Source organism: Amphiprion ocellaris, chromosome 1 (genome assembly GCF_022539595.1).
Source record: "Amphiprion ocellaris isolate individual 3 ecotype Okinawa chromosome 1, ASM2253959v1, whole genome shotgun sequence".
NCBI classification, from domain to species: Eukaryota; Metazoa; Chordata; class Actinopteri; family Pomacentridae; genus Amphiprion; species Amphiprion ocellaris.
This window is the reverse complement of record NC_072766.1, coordinates 38,650,979-38,671,585: the sequence shown is the minus strand read 5'-3', so window position 1 is coordinate 38,671,585 and position 20,607 is coordinate 38,650,979.

Here is a 20,607-nt window from a genome sequence, read left to right as displayed (position 1 = left end):
CTGGGGTGGTCTTCTGCTGTTTTAGTCCATCTTCATCAAGGTTAGATGTTTTGTACATTCAGAGATGGTATTCTGCATTCCTTGGTTGGAACAAGTGGTTATTTGAGTTACTGTTGCCTTCCTATCATCTCCAACCAGTCTTTCCATTGTCCTCAGACCACATCAACAAGGTATTCTGGTCCCCACAACTGCTGCTCACTGGATATTTTCTCTATTTCGGACCATTCTCTGTAAACCCTAGAGATGGTTGAGTGTGAAGATCAGCAGTTTCCAAAATACTCAGATCAGCTTGTCTGGCACCAACAACCACGCCACATTCAAAGTCACTTAAATCCCCTTTCTTCCCCGTTCTGATGCTCAGTTTGAACCTCAGCCAGTTGTCTTGACCATGTCTACATGCCTAAATTCATTGAGTTGCAGCCATGTGATTGGCTGATTAGCTTTTTGTGCTAACAAGCAACTGAACAGGTGTACCTAATAAAGTGGTCGGTGAGTGTACATTAAATACAACGTTAAGCAACAAAATCAAACAGTTATTTTTCTATCTTTTAATCTTTTTTGCCGTTTCTTTTTTCATTTTTGATGACAGATTTGGCCTCCTCAGTTTATAACCAGTCTTGCACAAATCTGTGGTGAGCTGTTCTGCCCTTCTTTTTCCCCACAAAAGCTTCTATTTAGCTGCTTTATTTTGCTGGACGGGCTTTGTTGCTCTACCTTCCACTTTACAATACTCCACAGGTGTTTTATTGAATTTAAGTCAGAGGACACACTCGTCCAAGTCCTAGTTTTCACATTTTTTCCTCCGTTTCTCCTGTTGCCATGAGCTGGAGAGCTTCTCGAGACTTTGAGTCATCTTGTCATTCAGCATTTGGATATACAAAGTTGCATTCATAGTGTTAATTATAAATATAATTTCCCCTATGCCTTTCACACTCCTGCACCCGTTTCAGATATTAGTGGGTGACTCATATGGCACTAAATCAGCACATTCCCACCTCCACATGTCTCACGTCTGGCACTGTGCAGACCTGGCCAGGTCCTCGGTAAACACGCTGAGCCCCATCTGATACAAATGAATTAATTTTGGTGTCATCTGACCGAAGAATATGCTTCTAATTTTCATCAGCCTTTTATTCATGATCTTCTGTAAAAATTTAAACGTCTGGTTTTGTGCTGTTTCATGCGCAGTGGCTGTTTTCCTGGACACATTCATCGAGGTTGATTTCATGAGATGCACTTTAACTGAACATGAACGGTGTGAAAAATTGTCGCACAAAATGGGGAAAGTCAGTTGAACTTGTTCTTAGAGCACTTGAGTGAAACCAACTTAGTTTCCAGAGATTTTTTAAACATTTTTTTCTATATCTTTAGAAGTAGAACAATGTTCTCAGTCCGCAATAATGAATCTTTCAGTTTTTCACGGGAAATAAAAATCCAAATCATCCTATTTGGAGATAATTGTACTTTGTAACTGCAACATGTACGTCTGATATGAGTTTTAGTATAAAGTTGCACAAAAATGGAAACAGCCAAGTAAAGCACCTAACATTTGTAGTTAAGTGCAATCCTTCACTAAATGTACTTAATTACATTCAACTTGTGCATTTCCCATTCAACTGACAGTGCACAGCAGAGGATTCAGTTTTATTGCATGCTGTATATATTAGAGAGGCTGTGAAATAGATGGTAGTTATTGTATAATGTGCTATAATTGTGACACTGCAGCTCTGTGTTTGCATAAGTTAACATAATGAGGAAATAATGCAAAATCTCATTACAAAGCTGCTAGAAACTGCTACAAGAGGCTTAGCGTGTGATTAGCTTCTGGCTTTATGTCGCTGTCATTACATTGTAAATGGTTTTGACATCAACTGGACCGAGGGCGGCTCGTCTCGACAGGTTTACCTTCGGGATTTTACCCTTTGCTTAACAACGCCTACAACAGTCGGAGCATAATCACCTGAGTTAATTAGAGAGACAGAAATGCTGAAAGAATGTAGTTTTACACATGTAGCCTGAGAAACAGAGAGGAAAGGAAAGGTTCGGCTTTGGAAAATGACATTTTGAAATAAAAAGGGATTGAATTTTTAAAAGGGATCTGCTATAAGCCATTTTTGTGAGACAGTAAGGAGAATTTATTTCTAACAAACACCTGCATCAAAGACATCCGGGTATAAACTGCTCAGATCAAAAGATAATAACAGGGATTTATTCCAGAAACCAAGTTTAACAAACTCTGAGACTAAACCTAAACTCTGATATTTCCAAAAATGGCTGATCAGAATTATTTCAATCAATTCTGAGTATGTCCAGTTGTGTCCATGTGTAATGCCCAAAAAACAAAGCTCTGATGCTTTATATTATATCTTAAAATATATTTATTCATTTTTAAACAACTGGGAAAAAATGCAGGTGACGGCAAATGAATATGAAAACATGGATGACTCAGATAAGACGAGGTTTTACTTGCAAACTCATACTTTGACTCAGTAATACCGATTTCAGTGATTTTTCGCTGAAAAGGTGTTGAAAAGGTGCATTTTTTAGATGCCTGTGTTATATTTTACAACACATTACAACCGAATTTAATAATTAGGCTCATATCAGAACATGTGTGAACATATTAAAATGAGATGCTTCCATAGAACATTAGGTTTATCTGTAGCCAACATTCAAAAACTCACATTTAAACTGCATTTAGTCCAGTTTCAGCATATCAAAGTTATTCCGCCTCCACTTCAATCATCCTCACTCTGAAATAGTCACAAAATCTTTGACATAATGTGGGACAGATGATGGAAATGTTCCATCAGTGCCGCCGATCACGACGAATGATTATTCACTGATCGGTGTCTTATGTGTCTGCAGTTTCAGACAGATTTGTTTCATTTCAGCAGCGAATGTTAAAGTACAGGAGAACTTGTTGACATCCTGAGCGACAGTGAAAAGATGTTATTCTGAGTATGAATTGCTGATGTCCAGAGATGGCTGTCTCTGTTCTCACATCAATGACAGGTTGATCATAAAGGCTGTGATGTTTCTAAAGATGATGCAGAGTCCTAAGGATCCAAATCGATGACCTTTGAAAAGGAAAGTTCACGTTGATTATCTGTGCACCAAGTTAGCTCAAAGACTTTACTTTCCTGCAGACTTTGATTGTTTGGCATTAGCAAAGAGACAACGGTGAAATTCTATGATATTGTAATGGGGGTCTCATCCGATATGGCAGAGTGGCAGAATTGCCATTGCTACTACTTAATAAGTACTTTGAAATTTACTATTAATGTGTGGAATTTGTTTTGATTTTGTTGGCTGGATTATATTTCCATTGGAGCATTTTATATTATTTTTTACAACCTCTGTTTATTGCTGTCTCCCAAAAAAATCCATTTCTATGCGACTGAACTGTATTCTCAATTACATTTTGAAAGAAATTAGTTTCTCCCAAAAAGCTGAAAGTAAAATGTGGTAGGAAATATATTTATGGCTTCAAAAAACCACAACGTACATGTTAAGAGGTTAGAAAGGATAATGGAGGCAGAAGTGTGTAAGATCAGTTGTTTGTGTCACATTTACTTTGTCAATTTCCCCGCTGCAAGATCAATAAAGGTTTAATCTATGTATCTACTGTGGGGCAATTATTCGTTAAGTGTCATTTTCATTTGTTGTACACTTTTGTTTTCCTTACCTGGTTAGGTATAGGTGCCAAAAGTGCTTGGTTCGTTTTTGGGGAATATTGTTATTTGGGCTAATATGCACCTTTACACAACATTTGAAGTTTCTTCTCTATTTTCTGGATTACCAGAGTTACAAGCTTGGCCCAATGAATGTTCGATTTAGCTGAAAAGCTAAAAAGTAAATGGCTTAGATGAAGTACTTGCGATATATACACTACCATTCAAAAGTTTGGGATTGCTTCAAAATGTCCTTATTTTTGACAGAAAAAGCAGTTTTTCAATGAGGATAACATTAAATTAATCAGAAATACAGTCTAGACAATGTCATAAATGCCTATTCTAGCTGGAAATGGAAGATTTTTCAATGGAATATCTCCATAGGAGTACAGAGGCCTGTTTCCAGCAACCATCACTCCTGTGTTCTAATGCTACATTACGTTAGCTAATGGTGTTGAAAGGCTCATTGATGATTAGCTCCCATGATGTCCTCCCAGTTGCCATACACCTTTTGTTTTCTAGGGTCAAAATAGACCCCGGCTGGTTTGACTGTTATTTAAAGCACATAGTATAAATTGTCAATCGGATCTGTGCTACACCTATAGTCTTACTTCAGTCCAACCCATTACCACAAATTTTTCCTTTCATTTTGGAATTTAGGGCCAAATAGACCTTGTTTACATAAAAGTATATGACGGCAAAAGATTTTATTTGGGGTCAGAATGATTTTTAATACAAGCTGTAAATTTTCTGAGAAAGATTCAATGGCTCCTACCTGGTGAAGAACTCTGAGAAGATTTTGTGTCCTGGTGAAGCCATTTTATCCTGCACCAGAATCTGAAAAGCAGCTCCAATAGTAACTTAACCACAGAAGTCATGTTAATGTGGTTAAGTCTTTATATCACCTAGGGGACTGAAGGGATTAAACATAATTTATATGTATTATAAGCATTTCTTTCTCATAAAGTCTTCTATATGAATAGGTCTCACAGTGTGTTAAGGGTTTTATACACTGTGCTGCTGTGCTGCTGTAAAAACACAAAAGTGGAGTGACACAAGAGTTTTTTTTCACCCAAGAAATCAACGCTTTTATACCCAGGAGATCACTCACCTCACTCCTTACAGTTCTCATTTAGCGATCAACATAGTTACTCAGAACCACTACATATTGTGGTTGATTCTGCTTTTTTTGTTTGTTTTCTTTTCTTTCAAGACTTTGGAAGGTCTGGCTGAGATCAGCATATTTCCTCAGCCACCACAGAACAAACAAAGCATTCACAGTGGCATTTTTGTGCTTTGACTCTAATGTGGTTTTTCATTAGACAGAGGAGACTTGCGCCTCTGTTCCTTCGCTGCTAATCGGGATGTGAGACGAAGCTCTGAACTCTTCTCTGCATGGCTGAGCCGAGCATTATCTAGTAATTGTTCATCGTATTCTCCTGCTGCAAGTCAGAAATGACCACGCACCAGGCTCACACTGCTGCTAAGACATGGGAACTTTCACGGCTCACATTTTGGGCTGTTTGAGTTGTGGATAGACGGATAGCCTTCAGGCTGCCAATGAGACTGAGATTTACGATGCATTCCAAATGTCGTCATTTAAAAATTCAATACAAACATTGGTTTTAGCGGCGCCTGCGGTGTGTTCCAGTCGGAGACTTTGCTTCATTTATAATATTTAAGCAATTATATAGATTGTCATGAAATCTTGTACATTTTTGTGAACCTCAGAGGATGGATCCAGACTACTTTGGTGGTCTTTTGACTTTTCACCATCAACAGGTCAGCATTTTATTATGTATCTGAGTTAAGGGAGCCTCAAGACAAATATGTATTATATTTAAAATTTGAGCAGAATTGCATGCAGTCAGGAAGGAAACAGAATTAATGATTCCACGCAGGGGAAAAAAAAAGGACTCAGATGCTAATTCCTTCTTTCGTTGCTCATTTAAACTGCAATTGGACAAAATGCGGTGCCTCCTAAAGATCAAGGGGACACAACCGATGCTATTTTCCCTGCTGTCTCCCCTGCAAAGATGTATGATGATTAAAATCTATAAAAACCCCGTGTAAGTAATAAACCAAAGCAACACCTCTTAAAACAGTGAATTACTGGAGATTTCCTCCTCTCCGTGCTGTATATTTGCTTTACTGCACGCATAAGGTGTTCTCTGCCTGCTCTCTCTGCTCTGTGGGCCATACCAGGAAAATGGAGGATGGCCTACATTTTATAGCTAATCCTAATGACATTCTCATGGCTGCCAGTCATGCACCTCTCTCCCTCCTCTCCTCTCTCTTTTCTCTGGCTGAAAGTGCCCCTCAGTCGATGCACTGAGAGTTAAACATCAGCAGGAATTTTGCTCAGTTACTCAGTCTAAGATCTCTACAGTGCATCCCTTCTAGCCTCGGAGATCCTTGAAAGTATGGCTTTAGGAACACTAAGCACTTTTTTATTTATTTAGTTAGTTTTTTTTTTTTTTTAAAGAATAGATGGTCTTAAAATGCTCGAATTTTACAGTAATATTCAGTATACAGTCCAGACTGTATAAACGTATGAATTTTGCACCGGCATTAGCTGTGCACAAAGTAAAGTAGCCTTGCTTTTACTACCTGCTTTAAAGCTAATAAACTTGATTGCATTGTGTCATGAGAAGGTGGCGGTACAGACTATGTTACACATAATAAATAGAGTAGAAGAAGAAGAAGGAGAGGAAGAAGATAGAAACAAAACTCTGGCTGTATTCTGAATCACATCCTACTGAATTACATACTCACAAAGCACATGCGGGTCATTTCATTCCAATTCACCAAATTTTGAAAACATTCATGCTTGACCATCTATTTACCAGATTTTTTTCTGTGCATACATATATTATTAAGTTAAACCTGCGTAAAGTCTCATTAGCTCATTAGTTTTTCAGTCCAAAATTCTTAAAAAGGGTCCAGGCCATGTTGATTTTTGAGACATTTTTCTTCATGCCAACCTGTCATAACTTGAGAAATAATGTAGCTAAAGTCCTGATATTTTTCAGGCTCATTGATATGCACATTTAATCTTCAATGGTACATCCCTGCTTTGATGGAATAATACAAACCAGCTATATGATAATAATTATAATAATTGTCTACGCCAATATTCCACCAAGCATAAAACCTTTATTTTAGACAGTAAGAGGCAGATTATTTTGGCACCAATAAGAGTTTGGAAATGTAAAGTGTGTCAGAGGCATATTTTATGGGAAAAGAAATATTAAAATGAAGTTTCTAGCATTTGTGGCCAGTATTAGGACAATCATGGAGCAGCTTAAAGACTGAGCTCAAGCTTTGATCATCTCAGTGCAGAATGAGCATGAGTAATTTGTTGTGCACTCTCGGCAGCTCAAGCCTGTTAACCCTCATGCACTGCTTCATATGTGACGTAACTGCACACGGGGCTATGGAGTCAGAATGGCCAGAAATACATGCTGGCTTGCATACTTCGACATCTGGTATTTTTGGCATAGTGCATTTTTTAATGTTCCATGCATTGTATGTTTTTCTGGCTGACTATAAAGTATGGAGGTATGGATATTGGATCACAGCCCAGTTGGTGCCACCTGCTAAAAATTCACAGAGAAGAAGAAGAAAAAAACAAGAGCTTTAGCCATTTATGAGATAAAAATGGAGAGAAGTGTTGAACAATTGCTTTCAGTCAGCCAAGTTGCATTTATATGTACATGTTAGCTGGTACTGGAGATGTTGCATGTTGTCAGTGACAATTAGCCATGTGAGGTAAATATTCTCTGATAGAACTTATTTAAAAAAGGTGCTTCCATCACCCGTGAAGTGCATTAGCTCTCTTTCAGAAAAAGAGAGCTAATGCAGATTAGCAATTTCAGATTGAGTTTTACTTTTTTTTTTCTACTGATGTGCATAAAGATACAATACAGAAGCAGAGTTCCTGATGGTTCCTTGAAGTTTTCAGACTTTGCAGATCATAGCGTGCCCCAATTTCCCCCCCCATTAATTAGAGTAGCTCCGTCTTTGGCTTTTCTTTGGGTACACACTTGCATGTGGCTGGTTCATTTGTTAGAATTCATCAAAACTGCATACAAATGGTTAAAGTTACCAGCACAACAAACCAAATATCACCACCTGACTCAGGGTTTCACTTTTTTCTTCATCCTCACTCATTCCCTGACCATAAATAAAGCTCCTGCTTGGGTTTGCTTAGTTGTGTTAACAGAAAGTGCAGCAGTGAGTGAGTAATGACCTCTGTTCTGCAGACCAACCAAAGGTCAGGAGACGGGCACCGTGATGCACAGGAATCTGAGGATATCACGACGCAGTATAAAGTGCAGTTATGTTGCACAAGTGGACCTGGAAATGTTTGTATGTGATACTTTGGCTCCACTGTGAGACCTTGACACTGTTCTAATCCTTTCTACTTTACCCCTAACGATCCTGACTGACCTCAGCAGCTGTTCTTCATTTTAGCAAAGTGAAAACATTTTAAAGCCAACTCTCGGGTCCTTGAGGGATTGAGTGTTTGAAAGTCAACAAATAGATTGTAGGTAAGATTTCACACAAGATATACACAATATGATGCTCCATCCCTGATGTGGTACCAAACAGAGAAAAAGCTATGTATTTACACTGAATAAAAGTATGAATGCAGCATGCAAATGGTCTCCTTAGACATCTCATTTCTATTGTTACAGTTGGAAAGGACTTTGAATTTAGTGAGTTCAGTTGTTTCGTGATGTCTATTCTGCTGTAGAGATGGAACAGCAAATTCCCCCGTGTTAAAAAGAAGGGATAGAATTAAATAAAATATCACAGGCTGCTTTTATATTTTGTTCAGTGTGAAACAGATGTACTTTATACGTCTGTAACTAGCTTCAGATCTCAGAAATATTTAGATTTGATATCTGCTGAAATGCACTAGATGCTTTACATGAATTATTTCAAAGCATATGACTGTGTTTAAAAAAAAGCATTTGTTCTGGCTCCTGGGGTTCATAAACACTTTCATAACTATGGGAATAGTGTTTTTTGTATCCTAACTTCGCAACTTTTGGGATGTGAAGCGGTATCTCATTCTATTAGATGTTGGCAGGGAGCCGGACGATGCTGAACACGTGTTACTGCACAGCGGATGGCACAAAAGAAACCAAAAGAAGTTTTCCAATCAACAGTTCTGCCTGTCTTTCTTCTCTCAATTCCCCTTCCAGGCAAACAATCCATTCTGCAGCCCTGAGAAACTCAATCTTGCCAGCCCCTATCATTTACAGCTTGAGCTACTGCGGCAGGTCAGGCTGAGAATGAGGCTCTGAGTTCTATTTACATGATATTGTGATGGAGGAGGTAGCGGGGATTCCTTTGTTTCTCTGCTCGAGAGGATGAATTCAGTCTTGCTGCAGTTTGGCTGAACTTCAGGCCTCCAACTCCAAAGTAAAAGTAAATTTCCCTGCCTCCGCTCAATAGTTTTAGATTCATAGATATTATCTGTTATCTCCCTCCAGCTACAAAGCTCCGACGTCTCATGCCGATGCTTCCGAAATACGTCCCTCTGCCTCTAGTCCAAACTGTCAGATTCCATAGAATATTCTTCCCAGATGATGTTTTAGATCATATGTAGCACTTTCAGCTTCTTCAATGAAACTGGACAGCTCAGATTGGCCCCTCCATCAGCCAGTGCCCCCACAGCTCAACAGCTTTCAGTGTTTACACCTCCGATGACAGTTCTATATCTCGGTTGCAACTTGTTCAGGAGTTTGCACAGCAGCTGTCAGATCCTCACCATTGAGCATGAGACAAAAGCAGCAGTCGCTCTTCTTCAGAAGCCGACCTCAAAGCCAGCAGGAGAATATCACACGAGCTGGTGAAAGAGAAGGAAACTGACTTAGAACTAAGCCAAAGTCTCTCCATCAGGAATATTTGTGCACAAGAGGATCATCACAAGCAGATGTGAAGTAGTCGCAACACTTAAATGGCATTGATTATTGGATGGAAGTGCCAATATAAGAACACAAGCTTGGTAAAATTAAAGTAGTTTTAAAGCACAATTTCCTTGTTCTTCCAAGCACTGACGGCATTTTTTTCTTGTTTTACACCAAGTGCAATTGTAACAAAAGAAAAGGTTTCAAATCTTGTATTAAAATGTGAAATCTGAAAATAATTGCAATATGTCACAATGTCAGAAAGAAATCAACGAGGAAAATCTGCTCCTCCAACAAAAGAGAAAAGAAACAAACACAAAAACACAAATGTAATTGCAAGAAACTGCACACGAGTGGTGTGACAGTGAACGCACGACGGGGAGAAAATGGAGAGAAAATGAAAAATAAATGAGATGTGGTGACGGCAGCCACTAGTGGGAGGCCTGCGGATGTGTTTAGATGCTGTTTGCTGATCAGGTTTCAGCATGAGAGCGAGCTAAAGGAGGCCAGCTGTGGAAGAGCCATTGATTGTGCAGAGCACATCAGACTTATTTTAGAGTCCTTCTGTAGCTGCCGTCTCTGGAGAACCGCGAGGCAAAGATCCAGGCGCAGACTGGAGAAGGGAGGCCCGAGTGGTTTCTGTCCTTGACCTGAAAATATCGAAGGGCCCAGTGCGTCTGTCAGATTGACGACTTCAGCTGCTAAACCAGCCAAAAACTAACAACTGAGGATTTTTTAAAATATCGTTTTACAACAAATCATCCCCAGACACCTACAACACCCTGCACTTCAGGGAAAACAAGAAACAAATTTCAGAGAGATAAATCCGCCATCTACTAATCAGATGACTCCACAGTGGCCTCAAGGTTGAGCAACACTGATGTATTTTTGCTTTCTTGGAGCAAAAAATTATTGAAAAATACCATGTTATTTATTTAATTGTGACCATCCACAGACACTTTATGCACCAGAAACTAGAGTGTGCATAGTCACAATTATAAAACATTACCTTGACTTCACTCAGAGAGCTTTAATGTGTGTGTTCAGGAAATGGTAAATTGCAGCTTTACTGTGTAATCAGTTACACATTGTCTCCCTGCTGTGAAAGAGGTTTTTTCTCTGTAAAGTTTCTCAGAATGGCTGAAGGTGCTGCAAGTTGTTCTGACTGTCCACAACCTCGTCTCTAGGAAAATCCATTTCTGCACAGCTAAATTATTCTCACCCAAATTATTTTTAGGTGTACCCGCAGGCTGGATTACACTCGAGGTTTTTTTAATCCTCGAAGCACCATATTTGTGAGCGGCATTGGAGTCTGAGAGAGGAGTGTGAGGTGCTCGACACTCACATCACACTCACACCGAGGGGTTTGCTTTTCCTAAAGCTGTGATTAGGTTTAGGCTAACACAGAACTTTACAAAAGCACAAAACAGGTACATAATGCTGTAGTTACTAAATAATACTACGTAATCTCTGTTTTGCAAGAAATAATATTTTGTCAGAAAAAAAACATGCTGTCAGTAAACATGTTACGCTGAGTATCAACACATTCTCAACTTCCCAGATATGTTGATTAACAACATTACGCTGATACGCTGACATAATCAAGTCGCAATTACATTTCTTTCAAAACATATTTGCTGCTGAGATTTAATTGTAAAGTCACATCATTTCTAAGAGACACGGTTGTTAGCAGCAGATTGCAATCCCTCCAGGACACACTTGCAATTTTCGCCTATTATAAACAAATGTGATGTGATGGTGTGTGTCTGTTTCGTAGCACGAGAGGTTGCATAAACAAAATAGTGCTGAGGGAGACACACGCAAGAGTAATAACTAGATTAATTTAAAGTCAAACAAGCCGCAGAATCAATAGGCACTTGTGGTTTGAGATAACGATATCACGAAGCTATGCAAAAGGATTGAGTCTCTTTCCCCGGCATACATTTGAGGAAAAGACTCACCACCAGGGGAATTAAAAATATTTTCAGAGAAAATGATGATCATTAGCGCAAGAAACGGCCTAAATGTAAATGATCTTTTACTTAGCAATCGACCTGCAGGCTTTTCTCCACTAAGAGCCGCAGAAGTGACGGAACTGGATGGGATGCAGCTCCAGAAATGGATCATTCCTTGTGCCCTACAGCTGAAGAGAGGACAAAGTTAGATTTGAAAACGATTTACTCTTTGGGGCACAGCTGGAGTGAAGCAGTAATATACAGTTTGAAGTACAAAATGGAACCAGAGTGATAGTATCAATTGTGCTGTGGCAGAATGCCTTGACAGTTGGCCTGTTCGCCTTCAACAAGTAGAGATGCATTAGCTGCTGTACACCTGCGTGGCAGGCGGGAGACGCACATTATACAGCTGCACTCTCTTTCTGTTAGTCCGTGTCATCGCTGACAGCGAGGGTAAAAAGGCACCGAGTTTTGCCCCAGTTAAGTTGAGTCATGACTTTTATCCTTCGCTACGTATCTCCCAGTCGCCCCGCTGGAAACAATCCAAAGCTGAAATTGTGTGGAAGGCACTTTGCAAATTGCATTGATCTTTCCGTGGACCTGCCTCCTACCTGCCGCCCATCCTAATGCCGGCCTCGTTCTCCAGCAGCCTGCACTTAGAGACGGAGCCTGACAGCCTGAGATGGCTCTGATCACACACGAAAACCCTCAAACATGTGCACATGCATACAAAACATGTGCGCACACTTTGCACATCCACCAACCAGCAAAACCTCTGAGGGTGTTCTGTGATATCGGAGCAGCAGATCCTTCACGTCCTGTAAGCATCACGATGAGGCTTGTTTGTCTGGGAGTCCCGTCCAATAAAAATTTCATTCCTACACAACTAAACTGCATCCTTAATTACATTTTGATGGCTTGATATTTTCTCTTAGATTACGTTTGTGACGCCTCACAAACACATTTCAAATAACACATCTTTGCCAGTTGTTGTATTATTTTCCAACTGTTCATCAATCATATATTGGTTGGCTGGAAAGAAGTGCAAGTACACTCTAAAAGATAATTCAAGGAACCTATTCCTACCACTAAATTTACTGATATAGATCAACTTTTTGAGTTGCAAACATAATTGTGAATGGTTAGGTTAGCATAATAATGGTGGTAATTGTGTCAACTTCGTATTTTGTGCAATTTAAGCTTAAATTTTATTGTTAGCTGACTTAAAACTAAGTTCAAGTTGAGATAATTAAAAGAAAATGGCATTATAGCTTAATGTCCTTCATGTCCTGTAAGCATCAAGATGGGGCTTGTTTGTCTGGGAGTCCTGTCTAATAAAAATTTCATTCCTACACAACTAAACTGCATCCTTAATTACATTTTGATGGATTGCTATTTTCTCTTGGATTATGTTTGTTTGTGATGCAACACAAATACATTTTTAATAACACATCTTTGCCAGCTTTTGTATTATTTTCCACCTGTTGCTTCTTTTCAGCCAAGCAATTTTACATTTGTTGGATCAAGTACATTCTGAAAAGTAGTTTTAAAAAACACAAAATTTACTGATATAGAGAAACTTTTTAAGTTGAAAAATAATTGTGATGGGTTGACATAATAATGTTCATAATTGTGTCAACTTAATATTTTGTACATTTTAAACTCAAATTTTATTGTTATTTGACTTAAAACTAAATTCAAGTTGCGATCATTCAATGAAAATGATCTAATAGCTTAATTTTTCTTCATCCTGACTTCAGGACTTTACATCTCCTCTGCTATCTGAACAAGACTGGACAATTTTAAATGGTTAAGACTGGCAATTTTTGGTTAATCATATAATAGTTTCGCTAGAAGTTGTCTTAACTCATAAAGACTGATGAAAACTGCTGTATTGTTTTCATTTTTTTTTTCTTTTGAACCTAAACATTATTTTTTGGGCGGTAGTTTGGTGCCTGAACTAAACCAAAAGCACCAAAGTAAAAATAAAGTCCAAAAACAAAGATCCCACAAAGAACACAAACCTCAATCTCCTGGATGAACGTCTATTGTCAGACTGATGATGGAAAATAAAACGTGTTTCGTAATGCATGCTATCTTCTTCCATTGCTCCATGATCTAGTTCGGACATTTATGTGCCCATTATAGATGCTTTTTTCAGTGTATTGAGGTCTCTGACTGATCTACACGGCCCTAACAGCTGTAATGTACTGTATGTTTGCATTAACATTTTCATCAGTTCATTCTGCAGAAGTTCCACTGCGTACTGGGAACACCTCACAAGACCTGTTCTAAATTCTCACCCATTTTTCCAGCTTCCAACACATAGGTTTCCAGAAATGACTATTTACCTGCCGCCTAATATATCCAACCCCATGAGAGGTGCCACTGTAATGAGATAATCAGTGTTATTCCCTTCACTTGTCAGTGGGTTAAATGTTGTGTCTGATCAGTGCGTATTTACAGAGTTCCAGCATCTTGATTATGAATAATGTTTCACATATTATTCATCCCAAAGGTCATAGTCACAGTCCACCGCTTACTTTTCTGCAGTGATGAAGCAGGTGTTTTGTATGTTTCGCTCTGTTTTCTGTGTACCTTCTTAATATTTTAAATGTCTAGCACTAAGAAGCTTTTCTGAATGTTTTCTGTCTCAACAAATGCATCTACATATACTGATGTGAGGGGTCATGCTATCTTCTAAATAAATCGCAGTGTATTATCTCATTATTTCTACATAAACGAAACTGCTTTCTTGTGATCTTAGATAAAAATGAATCATTCTGATGTGGTAATGACTTCCTATTTAAGCTCACCATGTCATGTCTGACTGAGTTTCATATAATAAGATAGCAATAGAGAACACTTTCTTATTGATTTGATGTAAATCTCTTCTTTGAGACAACTGTACTGACTTCCAAATAGCATTTAGGAACTGTTTCTGGTCCGTCATATGGATTTTAACACAAAAAAAGGAGCATATTCACATGCCTGCAACCCTGATGGCTATTTTTAGTTTATCAAAATACAACTCTTAAGGGTTAAAATATGAGCTGTGTTGATTTTTCTGCAGCGTGCAGGTGAGCACAGGCTGTTTGTGTTCGGCATGGTTCAGCGTGTTGCCTTGTTTACTGTTATTTACCACGTAATCATGGTTGTTAGAGTAACTAAAGCAAGCGGAGAGTGTTTTATTGCGCTTTTACAAAGTCCCAATAAAGTGGTGTCAGCTCTGTGGAGTTAATTGGCAGGGGAGTGGCGCTATCACTCAGTGTACCTGGCTCCTAATGAGTCCCCTCAGGTTCCATGAGGCCCCTAACACGGAGCCCCCATGGCAGTCATTGAGTGTTATTGACCATCCTGGTTTCTTCGGCTTGAACTCACGATGGCCGTCCCACTGCAGCAGCACTCAGCCCTGTCACTCCACCACCACCACCCCTCCTTCCCTTCAGATACACCCAGCCTCAAGCCTGAATGCACAATCACACAGTATGCCCCGGCGCCTCACACCCCACTGCACACACACTACAATCAACGTTGCTATCAGCGTATTCTCAGTACAACCCATAATTTACAATAACCCATTTCCTCGACACTTAAAGGGGAAAAAAATAATATAAAAAGACCGAGCAGAGGTGCCAAAGCTCCAGGTTCGGCGGTGGGGACCTGCTGTGTGAGGAGCTTAGGGGGTGGTGAGGTGTTGAGAGGTGGCCGAGGCCTAAATAAAATCAATTACCATCATCGCCATGTGCCAGGCGGTGATAAATAAGCAGGACTTGGTGTGGACAGCCGCCAGGGTTGATCTGATGGTGTGAGTACAGATGGCGTCCTCACACCAGCGCTGCCCACTGGCATCAACCGCAGAGTGTGTGTGGCTCGCAGACAAAGAGAGCTCGCAGATGGGCTCAACAGCTGAGGTGGATGCTAACATGCTTTCTGGTGCTCCATGCAGGCTGAATGCATTGTTCCTTCATTCTGAATAAAAGAATGATTATGCAGGTTTTCTTAGAAGAGCAAGAAGAAAGCACCACATTGCACGCTTCTGCATGACGCATCATCAGTATTCAGGCTTCACATTAATCAGCACTAATGCATTTCCATCGTAATGAGATGAGTTTATTGAGTCCTAAAGCAATCTTTGCTCTAATAAGCTGTTTACAAGCAAATCAATTATGGAAGAAAAGGACATGCATAGTCAATGTGCACAGACACTATCAAATCAAAGCAGATGATTGTGAACATTTGAATATTCACTGGACTCTATGGTGATGTTTCAAGGGCGTATTTCTTGCAGTGATTAACTCAGTCAAGCTCAATGAGCACAAGGTTAGAGGTTTTATAAGATAAATTAAAAGTTTTAATTCTTATATGAACTGCTGAATCATTTTTCCGCAGTGGCAAAGTGTGTCTTCATGGAGGAAAGGGCACCGAATGGAGGATAAATTAACTAACTTTGCTTTTTTTTTGTTTAAAGCAGCTCCAGAAGAAGGAGGCTTCTACTCTGCATCCTCACTGACGAGGCAATTAATAAAATAAAGTTTGGCAATACTTCAGATAAACTTCCTCCTCCAGTGGCAGTTATAGACTAAACAATTTAAAAGGGGTTGGCAAGTTTGCGCCGTCCTTCACCACCGCAGAGCTCCCACTGTCAGACTCATTATGTTCAGCTCAGATGCAGATCCAGCCTCACTGATCAACTGCAGCTCTGCAGAGATCCACTCGTGTCGTAAGGAAAAACTGCTGCTGACTGCTATTGACCGGATGTCACTGCACTTGGCTCAGAGATAATAGATTTGCATCAGATCTGCAGGGGAATATTTCTGCTCCTGCAAAACAATCTATCCAGAGTTCAAGAGGCAGGTCTCTGGTATAGGTTCATTGATTCCTGAGGAGGTGCGTGTGTGTTTGCATGTTTTAATATAAAGGGAGGGAAGGATCGTGGCAAGCATGAGATGAGACATTGCTTGTATTAATGCACAGACAGACAAAATTAATCTTGCGATTCAAATTTAGGAAAAGTAGATTGTTTCTGCAGATCTGTGAGGAGGAGAGAGCACAAACTGTCAGGTGGTTTAATTACACAGTTGTTGTTTTTACATGGAAAACTAAATCTTCTATAATTTTGCTATGAGCAAGACTTGAGAGAGGACAATGTGAATTCTTCCATTTCGAGTTAATTTCTCTCTGGCAATTTAAACAGAATATTGTTTGTAGTGTAAATACATTTAGATGTTATTTCAAAGTGGGTATTTTATAAAGTTACAAAGAGCTCATTGTGTCAACCCATAGTAAGGGCTAAAAAGCAAGATCATTTCTGAAATGTGAAAGATTCGTGGTGAATATCAATCAGCCCATTAGATTTCCATATTTGTAATGTGCACGTATTACATGTCTGACCAAGTGTGAAATACCCTTTGACAATCAAGGCGTCCTGTCAAGCATTAATTCCTTAACTATAATCATGTTTAAATCATTTTGCAATCCAACTGGATCCACAGGTCAGCACTGACTCAGAGCTGTTAATGTGCAGAAAAGGTAAAAGCTTGAGCTGCATGGTACTTCAGTTGCACAAAACGACCACAGTAACTAAATAAATGTTGTAAATATTGCATACATGCAGAGTGCAGAGGTAGCAGAGCCATCCAAGATATAAAAAAAGATGCTTTTCTATGCAGTAGAGGAGCATAACAATATTCAAATGTACTTACAGTTTGCTCATCTGCATAACCACCAAAGCACCAGCAGCTGCATGAGAATACATCAGCTGCATGTTCTCTGGCAGTCGCCTTTTTCATGGGAACTCGGCCAAGAGTTTGTGTGGACAACAGCGCTTCAAAAAATGTACAACACCAATACTGCAAGATTTTGTCCCAGGTACTGCAATAATCATCTTTATATCAAAAGGTTCTGTGTTCAGCTGCCAGACATTACTTAAGGAGCATCTTGGACCAAAACAAACGATGTGCAGCTCTGTTCATTTTCATTCACAAAGAGGTTCTGTATGCAAGAGCCACCCAAAAATAATCCAGATGCAAGGTTTAGCCCACGTTAGCTCTGTAAAATACGCTCAAAAGCTGCGTGGAATTGTTAACTCAAGTAACGTTATCTTCACTTCACCCGTCTCTGCTTCCGTAAGGTCACGGCTGTTTCCACCGTCAGTCGGACCTCAGTAAACCTGTGGATGGACCAAACTTAGTAGATGGACAAACCCATGTGTGGAAACAGACACACAAAGACCAGTGTGAAACAGACACAAGAAAAGAGTGTTTATAATAGTAAACACTCTCACACTGAGCTGAAATGCAACAGCGAATGCACAAGGAAGGCAAACAGTTTCAAAGGGAGGGACTCACATGCACACACATGCAACTACCAAAACAGAACAGAAAAAAACTTGCACTACAGCAGAGAGAGTATGATATTACTACTATACTCTGCTGTATCTTTACCAATCCAGTCTGCACAAAATCACATTCCTATACAACTAAAATGCATTCTCAATTACATTTTGAGGGAAACATATTTTCTGCCTGAATTTGTTAGTTTGTAGCGTACCACAAATACATTTCTAAGTATGTATCTTTGCTTCGCTATCTTTCCTTTCAAGCCAACCCTTCTGGTAACCCAGAAGATAGAGGAGATGCTTCAAATATTTAGGGAAATTATTGCATTTTAACCCAAACCCTGACATTTTTTAACCCTAACAAGTCATTTTCATGTCTCACCTTAACCAAGCTTCTAACATGTAGAAGTGTCCAATATAGCGTGATATTTTCCTGAACTTAAGCACATAGGTTTTGTGCCTAAACCTGATCGAAAAGTAAGTGAAACAACCAAAGCAAAACTTAATTCCATCGCTGATGGTCTCTTGGACATTTTGGGACATGAATCTGGGTTTTTGGGTGAAAATCCACTGGTTTAGAACACATAAAACTCCTTGTACCTCCTAACTTGGACTTTGTCGGTTTTTCGCACCATGTCAGAGGTCACAAAATACATTTGGTTCAACACAAAATTAAGTTCCCTTCTAAATTTAATTGAGAATGCAGCTTAATTGTACAAGAACATGATTTTGTGGAGATATTGTTGATCTTCACATAGTAGATGTTGTTGTTGCCTGCTACATTAAAGCTAAATTTATGTTCAGAATTTTGTATATTGCACCTTTAAACGTCCAGTGAAAGTTAAAATTCACCCCAAAAATACTGATTTTAGGTTGTTTTACTTTCAAAAGTCATAATTTGTGGTATCTTCATTAATTTGTCTCTCTTCTATATATCGCTGTTATGTTTAGCTGCTCCATAGCAGCACAAAATGCAGTGGGTAGCTCATTTTAGCGGCCATGCATAGCTTTCCCCATTGTATTGTGGCTCCATGCTATTCTATGTGTCTCACCACTGTGCATCACTGAGACTGAAAACGTGGAGATTAGCAGCAGGCATTTTCTCTGGAATGGAGGAGGTGTAAAAAGAGACATTTCTTTGTGAAAAAAGTAATTTCAAGTATTAAAAAGTTCCTTAAAATTCATGTCCCATAATCTCAGCAATACAACAAGCTTTCCATCCCAGGATGTCAGTGAGGAAATCGATAGTGAATGTAAAATTACTTTCTTCTAACATCTTCACATGCAGAATATAACTGAAAATGAAAAATGGAAGAAAATGAGAAATTTTATACTTTTATTCACACTTTTATGCTTTCAGACTGATAATGTATTTTTTATGTGCGCTTTTACTTTAATATAATTAAACAAAGGTTTTACTAATTTGCAGGAGAATGTGCTGCTTTACTGAATATGCATATTCAAAAAGCTACTGCATGGTGTTCTGTGGTCTGTTTTTCAGACAGAACACAAGCTGATACCAGTCTTTGATTCAAAAAATAACAAATTGATCAAAGACTTGAGAAGCCTGTGTAGTCCTGCACAAATGAAAATAAAGTGAATACAAAGGGATCACTGAGGGAAGTGCTTCTACACAATTGAATGAATTAGTTTAGCGGATAGAAGATTAAATCCAGAGAGGGAAGTGCAGATGCCAAGATAAGATTCCAACTCTTCGAGGCCATAAACCTCAAGTCTTTGACTGTGGTCGGAGGTACAACAGTGGGATGATGGGATACCATTGCTCTCATCTGCTCCATCCCTCGAGTTCCAGCAGATCCACCGGGAAACTTTACAAGGAGAAAAATGGATCAATTGTCCATGGGGAAGTCTGCTCTGCTGCCAACTCTGAGCTAATTAAAGATTCTTCTCCAGACCAACAACAACAACAAAAACCAGGCTCATCCTATGCGCTCCATGCTCTGCTCCGAGTATCTCTGGATATGCTGTGCAGCTCAGAAGACGGAAACCGTGGTGTACGACTCACCAGAGGTGTTTTCAATGGTGGCTAATTGTCTGCTTCCCCTCAGTGATTCCAAAAACCAGCGATGATATTTCCTAGGCTGAGCCGAGAGGTCGAGCTTTGCAATTACCTCCTGCCTTGTAAACAAATTGTCCTCCAAGACTGTCTCCTGCCAGGAGCTGCGGCACACAGAAGAATGAACTACTCCGTGCTCATTAGATAAAACAGGCCTGCTTTTATAGCCACGGAAACCAGCACCACTTCTGAATAGAAATGAGACGATCTGCATTTCAACTCAATTTCAAGCTTGAACTGCTCCTTTTCAGGAAATATACCACTAATATACACTGCTATGCTGATATCCCTCGCTAAAAGACCATTAGAGGAGAATCTCCAGCGCAGAGACGCAGAGATCAGTATTTATCGAAGATGTTTTTGATATGAAAGATATAAACAAGAAAGAGACACGGTGGGTAGCAATAAAAATGCAAAACCTCCTCTGTGTACCTTCAGAGTTCTTTTTGCTGCACCAGACTTTTTGTTTAATGCACTGATTGAATGAAAGCATGGCATTAGCTGAGGACATGGGAAGAAAATGCTTTCCAAATAGCTATAGCATTAATGGTAGCCCATGCTTTTTGAGGTCATGATGATGCAGCCGTAGCTTCGTACTCTTTAAGCTACTTTGCGTCATCATTTCTTAATTTATTTTGCA